The sequence below is a fragment of the Mytilus californianus genome, unplaced genomic scaffold, assembly GCF_021869535.1.
Source record: "Mytilus californianus isolate M0D057914Y unplaced genomic scaffold, xbMytCali1.0.p SCAF_15, whole genome shotgun sequence".
Classification (NCBI taxonomy): Eukaryota; Metazoa; Mollusca; class Bivalvia; order Mytilida; family Mytilidae; genus Mytilus; species Mytilus californianus.
In genome coordinates this window covers 1653172-1664222 of record NW_026262637.1, presented here as the reverse complement: position 1 = coordinate 1664222, position 11051 = coordinate 1653172, and positions in this window count along the sequence as shown.

The window sequence follows — 11051 nt, the reverse complement described above, 5'->3', positions numbered from 1 at the left end:
CTACAGGCTCATGACTTGGGACAGGAACATACATAATGTGGCAGGGTTAAACTAGTTCGATGGCGCCAAACCCCTGGGACAGTGGTGTAACAGTACAACATAAGAACAAACCATAAAATACCAGTTGGAAGGGGCTTAACTCATCAGATCGATACAAAGCAGAAAACATCTAACGAAAACACGACAAGACGTGGCAGCGTATCTATACATCCTACAACAAACAAAGACACTAAGTAAAGATCTAAGAGTACTCACAGTTACTGACAACTAGTTCAAAGCAAATAACACCAATAAAATATCCTGTATCTAAGACTAAAATACCAATCAGTACACATCCAACATCCAATGTATTTAGTGTAAAGACGTCATTTTAATTTGAATTTCATTCATTTGATATTTACTTGAGACAGATACATTAACTTGAAACATCCAATGCTTGCAAATATTCAAAGCGGACGTGAACTATAATCTTGAGATTCAGAAATAATGTCCTAACCTTCACAAATATCGTTCGCTGGACTTACTTCTAAGTAGATTTCATACAGCAACATTTTAAAGAGTGCAGGGGAAATACGATCTTTTGCAATTTTGAAAGTAAATAGCATTAACCCGTGTATTTAATTTCAATAAAGACATTAAACACATTTATTCTAAAACCATTTGTTGGCATGACACGGGTTATGTTCTTCTCATATATTTTATGACGGTATAATACTAAACCCCTAACAGGAGGGATTGTGCCTGATATTCATATGATGAAGACATAATCTTTCAATCAGTTTAATTGAGGTCTAGAGCTGGCATGTCAGTAACTGCAAGTAGTCTGTTGTTATTTATGTATTATTGTCATTTTGTTTATTTTCTTTTGTTTCCTATTCTGACATCGGACTCGGACTTCTCTTATACTGAGTTTTACTGTGCGTACTGTTGTGCGTTTGTTTTTTCTACATTGGCTAGATGTATAGGGGGAGGGTTGAGATCTCAAAAAACATGTTTAACCCCGCCGCATTTTTGCGCCTGTCCCAAGTCAGGAGCCTCTGGCCTTTGTTAGTCTTGTATCATTTTTAATTTTAGTTTCCTGTGTATAATTTGGAGTTAAGTATGACGTCCATTATCACTGAACTAGTATACATATTTGTTTAGGGGCCAGCTGAAGGACGCCTCTGGGTGCGGGAGTTTCTCTCTGTATTGAAGACCCATTGGTGGGCTTCGGCTGTTGTCTGCTCTATGGTCGGGTTGTTGTCCCTTTGACACATTCCCCATTTCCATTCTCAATTTTATGGAATTATATGAAACGTCTTAGTCGTATTTCAAACTTTGAATACTAGAATTTTAATTTCTGTATCAATTCCCCCACCCCCTAAACACAAGATGCAATGATGAAATTGTAGCCACAACAGCTCACTAAACACATCATTCTACAATTGATCTTTATATCTGTAAAAATAAATAATAATGTGTTTAACTGATTTATAATATTGATATTAATGTTGTAACATCTTTTTAGTTAATGATATTACATGAAATGATAGACTAGATATAATTGAAAACACTTACATATCAAACCAGAGAATGAATGTACTCCAAATTATAAAGATTTAACAGAACAGCAAGGTAAGGGACTAAAAATTAAAAAAGAAATTAAACTGGAGTATTGCAATTGACTTTGTTCAATTTTGTACTGAAGAATTGTCCACAAAAAAAAAATAAAAAAAATAAAAAAAAGCGCGCTAACTTTTATTGGATTTAGTAGTAGTTCAGGACGCCCATTTGATCTATTTTAAAGTCTGGAACCGACCATTTATCTTTTGAGGTGGGACAGGGTTTCCTTTTTCGGGACAAACATGTTATTAAAACACTCACAGGAACAAGAACTTTTCCTTTAAAAATTAATGTTATACATACTTTTATAATAACTTTCAAGCATTTTTCTTCTTCTTCAAATTCTCATGTGAAACGTCAAGAAATTTAGAATCAAACAATTCATGTTTATTAAATTGAATTATCGGTTCACAAAATCAATATAGTGTCCAAATGCCTACTTAGCTTTGTACCATTTCCAGGCATAATTAGTCAGTATCATAATACAATCATCTGATATTATGCCTTTTCTCCAAAACTTAAATATTATAAAAAAAAAAACTATTGATTAAGTTAATCTTTTCTTGTTTTGTGCATATTAAACTCCTATTTTTCTCATATCCACACACCTTACACAACGATTACTGATAGCAGATAAAATGACATTTAGATTTTTTGAAAGACAAAGTTTATGTTCCAGGTTTATTAAATGAAAAACTTGTGGTCTCAATTTATAGCGACTAAACCCTATCGAATGTATTGTTTTCCTAAAATATAAATGAGATTTCAGCGTGCATTTGTTTGTGCATTTATTTTTTAGCAAATAGACATTGTGACATGCAGAAAGTATCTTATGATTGTGAGAGCAGACTTTAGAAAATCATCAACATGAGTCTATCTTTATACAAGACAATTTATTCGGAACAACACTCTTTTCTCATCTACAATATATCCTACATGTCTAAGAGAATTTATAAGAAGTAGTAGAATCGTAAACGATAATCAACGCACGACGATGTTATATATATGCGATAAATTTTGTCTAATTTACTGCTCAAAGGGAGATAACCATCAAGTTTTTTATCGTAACTCTTTTTCCATATTATCTACTGTGCACTAGTTGTTGTACTTTCGTGTTTATCATACATGAGTTCTTAATTGGTTAGTTACACGTAAAAGAGAGGCGAAATATACCAGAGGGACATTCAAACTCATAAGCAGAAAATAAAATGACAACGCGATGGCTAAAAAAAGAAAAAAAAAAACAACAGACAAACAACAGTACACAAAACACTACCATGACTACATAGAGAACTAAAAACTGATCAACACGAACCCCACCAAAATCTGGGAGTGATATCAGGTGCTCCAGAAGCGTAAGCAGATCCTGCTCCACATGTGGCATCCGCCGTGTTGCTCATGTTAGTACAAACTTAAGTAGTGTTTTATGGTAAGCAAAGGATGCCTAGTAGTCGATCAAGACTAAAAACGTTAATTCCAAGGACAAAGCGCACACAACGCCAAAATAAATAAACGATAAAATTAAAACAATAGAAAAAGCGGAAACACAACCAATTGTGTTTATTGTCCACAACTTATTACACAGAAAATTTAAGATCGAACAACACCAATTCCGGCAAAAACTAGGTGTATACTCAAAAGATAGGGAGGAAAGATCAGATGTTTCAAATGATTGATTAGTTGTAATCTGTTTGCTGTTTTGTTTCAAACATATACGATATAATTAGCACAAGAACAACGCTACAGTAAATACATTTATTTCTATTCCGTTATATTTGGAATTTCCCTATTCTATTTCTATCTTTAGACTTGTGGTACAAGTTTGGCTAGTATGTAAATCAGAAGTGGTCTGATGTTACTGTTGTTTTCTGCACGAATATTTCGAGGGCGGTAGTACGGGTGGGGTTTTATAGGCATATATAAGTCCTGATTACGTTTGATTATTATCGATGTGCTCCAGTAACTTTGATAGACGAAGTTAACGTTAAGCTCTGCATAATATGTCCGAGGAAGGCTCCGACCATGATGAACGCCGTGCTACTACTCAACATGCTGAAAATAGTAACGAAACAGAGTTAAGTACGGACGGGGCTATTTCGCTTTTCACTTCAGCTTTAAACAATGCTTTAGAGAAGCAAAAACATTCCTTGATTAATCATTTCGAAGCTCGTTTAGGAAAAGTGTTAAAGCAACCGGTGTCGACTAACCAGAATTTGTATTCCAAAGTGAGGGAATTAAAGTGCAACATTCGTTTAATACCGAGCGTCTGGAGAGGCTTGCTGCCGTTGAAAGTTGTATAAAGCTTGGAAACGCTTCCGAAGTTAGTGAAATTATTACCCAGGAAAAGGAAATCATCCGTAAGCGTAACAAAATTCTAAAGATAGCCGACAAGCATGGATGGGACACGGTTAAAGAGTACTTGGATAGTCCGTTGGCCGACAATAAAGAAGATGCTAGTGATTTGCGTGCTGCTATTTACAGGGCTTCTCGTAAAAGAAGTTCCAAGCCGTACAGTAAACCAGAATCTTCCAATAGTGGTTCCGGAAAAGGAGAATTCAATTCCAGGAGTTTTTTTTCGTGGTTTTGGCCAAGTCAGTGATACCGAGTTCTCCAAAGCAGGCAAGTCAGAAAGTTACAAGTGTTTCTATTGTAACCAGCCCGGGCACTTTGCAAGGAACTGCCCCGAAAAAAGGATTCCTACAGCCACAGTTGGTGCACCAAAAGTTCCAGGAACAGAACACAGGAAAGACCCAGTAACAAAACAGATACAGACATAGATGAAGTTGAGTATTGTTTTCAATTTGTTAACAAGTATGAGAAAAAATCTTGTCAAAATCTTATAAATGTGAAAGGAAATTTAAGAAAACATGCATTGTTTTGGAAAAATGTACTTAACGCTAATGATTTTATAATGAATGTTATTAATTTTGGTTATAGAATTCCTTTTCTGAGTGAACCACCGACTATTTTTCTAAGTAATAATAGATCCGCGTTAAAACACTCAGAATTTGTGGAAAATTCTATTGAAGAACTTTTAACTAAAGAATGTATAAAAGAAGTAAATCGACCATTTGTCGTTAATCCACTTACTGTGTCGGTAAATAGTACGGGTAAAGAAAGATTAGTCTTAGATTTGAGACATGTTAATAAATTTGTCGAGAAACAAAAAGCACCAGTTTGTTTAGTTAGCAAGTGTTTGAATCACATGCGGTTATGTAAAGCTAAAGGCACTTTAGTTGTACCTAAATGGCCATCAGCGTTATTTTGGCCTATCTTAGTGAATAGGTTTTCAGACAGATTTAAATCTTTCGTTATAGACTTTAGAGAGTACGTAAAACCTATGAACTTTTTTACAAAAGGTTCACAAGAAAAGAGTATATTTGCACAGAGACCTTTTAACAGTAATGTATATGTTTTGTTGTTGGATTTCTCGAAGTATTGAGATTTATGCATTGAATGTTGTATACAGACTGTAGTTGATTTAGTTTTCTGCGATGGTTATTTGCCGCAGTTATCAGATATGAGACTATATTCGTAAGAATGTTAAATTTAACATTGTGATGTTTTAACTGCAACAATTAGATATGTCATTGTTAACATTGTTGATTAATTGTTTATGAATACAGTGAGGGTTAATGCCACTGTATATATATAAGTATATGACTTTTTTAGATACTGTGAGGTTGAATGCCACAGTAAGTGTGCGAGGAAAATGCCGCATTCATTTGTTTGCGAGGAAAATGCCGCACTCATTTGTTTGCGAGGGAAATGCCGCATTCATTTGTTTGCGAGGGAAATGCCGCTTTCATTTGTTTGCGAGGGAAATGCCGCACTGGGTTGTTTGCGAGGGAAATGCCGCATTCATTTATAGTAGTGATGTTAATTATATTTACTTTGTTTATAGTTATTACTTGGTATTCATTATTATATTTATTTTACAGATCAATGGAAACAATTTGAGTGTTATGTCAATGATTCGAGATTTGCCAGTATCATACGAGATTTACCCTCTTTTGTCGAATCGTCTAGATCAAATTCTACAATTAAGAAATACAAGTGCTATTTTAAAAAGTTTGAAAAACGGTGTGTTTCATGTTCACTTGAGTGTTTACCAGCGACAACTACTACGATTTCTATGTATATAGGTGGACTCATTCAACAGGGATCCAGTGTTGCGATTTTAGATGCAAGTTTTTATTCAATAAAATGGTTTCATGACTTTAATTTCAAACATAATCCTTGTTCAGACAAATTCCTTGGTCTTATTTATGAAGGAGGAAGGAGATTGCTAAGTAAACCTATAAACAAAAAGAACCTATTACGCCAGATATATTAAGGAAAATTGTTTTGAAGTTCGGAGATCATAATAATCTCAAAAAATTGCGTGTAGTAGTATTATTTCTGTTAGGATTTTCTGGATTTTTGAGGTATAGTGAATTGGCTAACATTAAGATGAATAATATTGAGTTTCAAGTCAGTCATGTTAAAATTCGCATTGATAAAAGCAAAACTGATTTATACAGAAGGGGTAATTCTGTTGTTATAGCTGCAACAGGTACAGATTTATGTCCAGTTTTTTGGTTAAATAAGTATATCAATTTAGCTGAATTGAGCAAAAATTCTGATAGCTATATTTTCAGAGCACTGTCTTTTATGAAATCGAAAGATGTTTATAAATTATGTAATATAAATAGTCCATTGTCCTATACCAGAGCGAGAGAAATTTTGTTAGAGAGTTTATCAGATATTGGTTTAGATAAGCTTAAGTTTGGGCTTCATAGTTTGAGAAGTGGTGGCGCTTCTACGGGGGCTAATAGAGGAGTCTCTGATAGGTTACTTAAAGTCCACGGTAGATGGGCTTCTGATAAAGCCAAAGATGGGTATATTAAAGACAATTTAAAATCTCAAATGGCTGTTTCCTTGAATCTTGGCATATAGTTCTCAAATTATTTATTCCTTTGTTTTATCGAAGTTACTGCGAGCAAACAAACCTAAATTGTGACTTGTCTCTTATTTAGCCATGTATTTAGAATAGAAATGTTTTAAATTCGGACGAATTCATGAGGGAGAATTTAAATTTATTTCTATTCTATTATATTTGGAATTTCCCTATTCTATTTCTATCTTTAGACTTGTGGTACAAGTTTGGCTAGTATGTAAATCAGAAGTGGTCTGATGTTACTGTTGTTTTCTGCACGAATATTTCGAGGGCGGTAGTACGGGTGGGGTTTTATAGGCATATATAAGTCCTGATTACGTTTGATTATTATCGATGTGCTCCAGTAACTTTGATAGACGAAGTTAACGTTAAGCTCTGCATAATATATTACAGTTATGTTTGTATTGATATGTATTTAGAGGACATTGTGAATGTATATAGATTGAATTGTGGTATATTTTTGTAATTTGTAAAATGTTTACAAGATATTAAATGTTGTTTCGCTGAGAAAATAAGAAAGTTACTGCGAGCAAACAAACCTAAATTATGACTTGTCTCTTATTTAGCCATGTATTTAGAATAGAAATGTTTTAAATTCTGACGAATTCATGAGGGAGAATTTAAAATTAAAAACTGGGATGAAAGGCGAGACATTTAAACGGCAACCTGATATAGAAGGTATGCCGGATAAGTAAAGACATGTCAAATTTCAACAGGGCTACTTAGGGGATATTTCACCATATAACACAACCCTGTGTGGTCAGTTCCAAATAAATGTTCTTTTGTATTTTGTTTAATGATTGTAAATTACACTGCTATCAAATGTACGAATGACAAATTTTCTCAGGAGAACCATTTACAACGAAAACTATTCTTGTGGTTACACTTATTTTAATCAAATAACATTATTTGATATTAGATAAATGTTTTAAAAAAATGCTCCTCATTTTCTAAATGATGTTAAGAATTAATTTCTATCACAAACAATTAAATAAATAAGAAAAGGTTGAACTATCATTTATTTCAAAATGTATCTGTTGTAACAGTTCTGTTTTTCTTTGTTTCGTTGTCGTCGAACTTAACGAAAAAGAAAGGATATGGTATTAATCTATGACATATATACAACCTAATGCAGAGGAACAACATTTCCATTGCGGTTTCTAAACTTTAAGTCACACTGAATCCTTTAACGTGGAATATAAGCTGAAACCTCGTTTTTAGTAATAATAAAATAAAACAGTCGCAAAAAAAATGTGTTAGTTGAGTGTTTCCAAGATGGTAGATCACGCTACATTTGCAGCTGCAGAGTGGTGTTAATAGATTATGACATATGACGGGCAAACAAACCTAGCATACACTTTCATAATTTGACTGACAATCATATCGAAAAAACTAGAAGCAATACAAACATTTACACTACTTGTAAGTCGTGAAAAATAAATAAGCATTCTAGTCTCTGATTTGAAGTTAAACATCTGAAAATAATTGAAAAACCAGAACAGATATAGAAGCTTGGTGTATAATCCTAACAAGTCTAAAGACTTTACAATAGTTGCAATGATTGTAAGGTTTTAATTTGCTGGAAATGAATCATATGGTCTCCTACAACAAAACTGTAATACGCTTTCGACTGTTAAGTAACAAATTCGAAGCAGCAGTAGTGTTCCAAAGTTACAACGTCAATCAATCAATGAAAACAAATAAAAATCAATGTAAAAACTACAACTGTGGGAGTTACGTCGACAAGGTAAGCGTCTCCTGCTATGCATGAACAGACACACAAAACAAAGTAAAAAAAGACGGACACAAAAAAAACCAACAAAATGACTAAATTTGTTAATGCCTTGATTACTTGCTACCATTGTACACCACAGTCACCTTTATTTCAAAATTTAGTTCTTAAAGGGTATCCCCGATAACAAGTCCAACATAATAAGGATGTCATGAAGTATTTCTCTATCACACTGCAGCGTAGCTAAATAAATCAGTAGGTTTGGACTCTGATATTCTCAGAAAAAAAACCAATCTATATTTCTTTATTACATCGGGGGTCAATGTCAAATCTGCCAGAATCTCTATAAAATTCATTCACAACTTCTCTCGACTCTTGACGATACACAGATTGAAAAACTTGTCGACTATTAATAGTTAAAGACGCTATTATTAGAATGCTCCCAAATTGTATCGTTTTATCATTGTCTCATTGATGTTTAACCCAAATCTCATTCTATTCATACATAGTTGTTAACTTCTATGTCATTAGGTCTCTAGTGGAGAGTTGTCTCATTGATGTTTAACCCAAATCTCATTCTATACATACATAGTTGTTAACTTCTATGTCATTAGGTCTCTAGTGGAGAGTTGTCTCGTTGACGTTTAACCCAAATCTCATTCTGTTCATACATAATTGTTAACTTCTATGTCATTAGGTCTCTAGTGGAGAGTTGTCTCATAAGCAATCATACCACATTTGCTTATTTTTATAAAGATCAAATATAGAAAAACGTAATCCGAAGATAAGCTACAATCTAAGAGAGCTCCCGACAACAAATAGCGTTGTCCCATTGATATCATTTTTATAACATTATTTCTTCATGTTTACAATGGGCATCCGATCGATATGTCTTTGTTGTTTCTGTGTACTTTTAAAACTTGTAGAGATTTTGTCTCACCTTTTATCCTGGTATAATAATCCAACAAACGCACCACGTCTTAATTGGTCATCCCTCAAATGTCCCATCATGAAACCCCTTGGCAATACAGCACACTCTACACCTGTTCAGGATACCTTGGACAATGGCTACCACACGATGAAACTCTCGGTACTTTCGTCCTTGCTCCATCAGCTTGAATAACTGCAACACAATAAAATTTAAAAAGAAATATTTGTCAGAATATCGATTGTTTCGTGGTGATCGTTTAAAAAAACCCTGAACAAATGCGCTAGGCTCAAGCTAGCAGCCACTCGCTAGCAGCCACTCCGCTAGCAGCCAGTTTTCAGATATGTCTATAAACCCAAAAGTTGCATAAGACTCAAATGTTTTTCTATACTATATTTGACGCTTTTTAGTTTAACAATCGTAAACACTATGAATGCGTTTTAGGGGTGGATCCAATAATTTTGAAGGAGAAAAGGGAGAAGGGGGGGGGGGGGCAATTGCCAAAAACGATATATATATATATATACCGCCGAATGGAGGGATACAAAAAATTATTTTTAATTCGGTTGGTGAATGTTAGCTAGTTAGAACTGAAAATAAGCAATGAAATGAATAAGCTGTCATAGACAAAGTGAGAACTACAAACATAACCCATCTTGTCGAAAACAGGATGAAATGAATATTCTATCCAAAATAAAGAATTATTGTGTACGAAATCGAAAGTAAATTTTCGCGCAGCTTTGCCGGCCCCAAAAATTACTATTGTGAAGCTAGCCGGCGATAACAGTCGGCAACTTTCTATCCAATCTGCAATAATATTCATGAGCCTGCGATAATATTCATGAGATGACCTGGGTTCGATTAAGCGTTGTAAGGAAATATCGTTTATTAGGATAAAATCATGTTTGCTGTTTATATTTGAGATTGCTATAAATAACAATAAAATCTGAACACTATGGGTATCTTCTTCGAGGTCTGCGTTTACTTAATCAATTATAAAAGGGGAACGCTTACGGAGTACCGATAATTACAAATATTTTTTCGGTAAATTATATAAAATGTCAATTGAAACATGAATGAATAGCCTTTTATATAAAAACATTAAGCTGAACCATAAATACAATCTACAGATGCTTCTCGGTAAAGACACGTTCCATATAGAATTACAAAATGGTTGTTATTAAATTCTCTTACATGCCGACGTGACATTTTTTGCTGGTTTTAAATCACTTTCATAATTATACAGTACTCCTATTATATACAATCGTTTTCGACCATATTTAACAGCTCAGACTAAAAGTTAAGACCAGGTACCCCTACCCTATGCTGGCAAACTGGTACGGATTTGGGGCATAGGTTCTATGAGCCACTTTAGAGGCAACAACTGGTACCAACGGGAATAATATCTAGGTTTGGCCAGCCGACAGAAGTGAAGTTGGACTATGACTATGTGACATATCAGGATACAAGGACCCCCCCCCCCCCACCACACATGCTAACAAACTCGCACGGGTCTAAAGCAACACACCCTTCGTATAATAGTGACAAGCTCGTATGGGTCAAGGGCATAAGTGCTCAGAGCCATTTTAGAGGCAATGTCTTCATCTTCTTCTTGTTTCATGGCCAACGTGGTGAATCTCTTAGTGTGGCCAGCCGACAGTAGTGAAGTCGGACTATTTGACATATCAGGATACAAGCCCTGGTATCATGGTCAACGTGAACAATCTTTTAGTTTGACCAGCCGGTAATAGTTAAATTGGACTATGTTACATATTAGGTTCCCCCTTTTTATCCCATGCTGACGAACTCGTACGAGTCTACGACATTAGTAATATGATTCATTTCAGAGG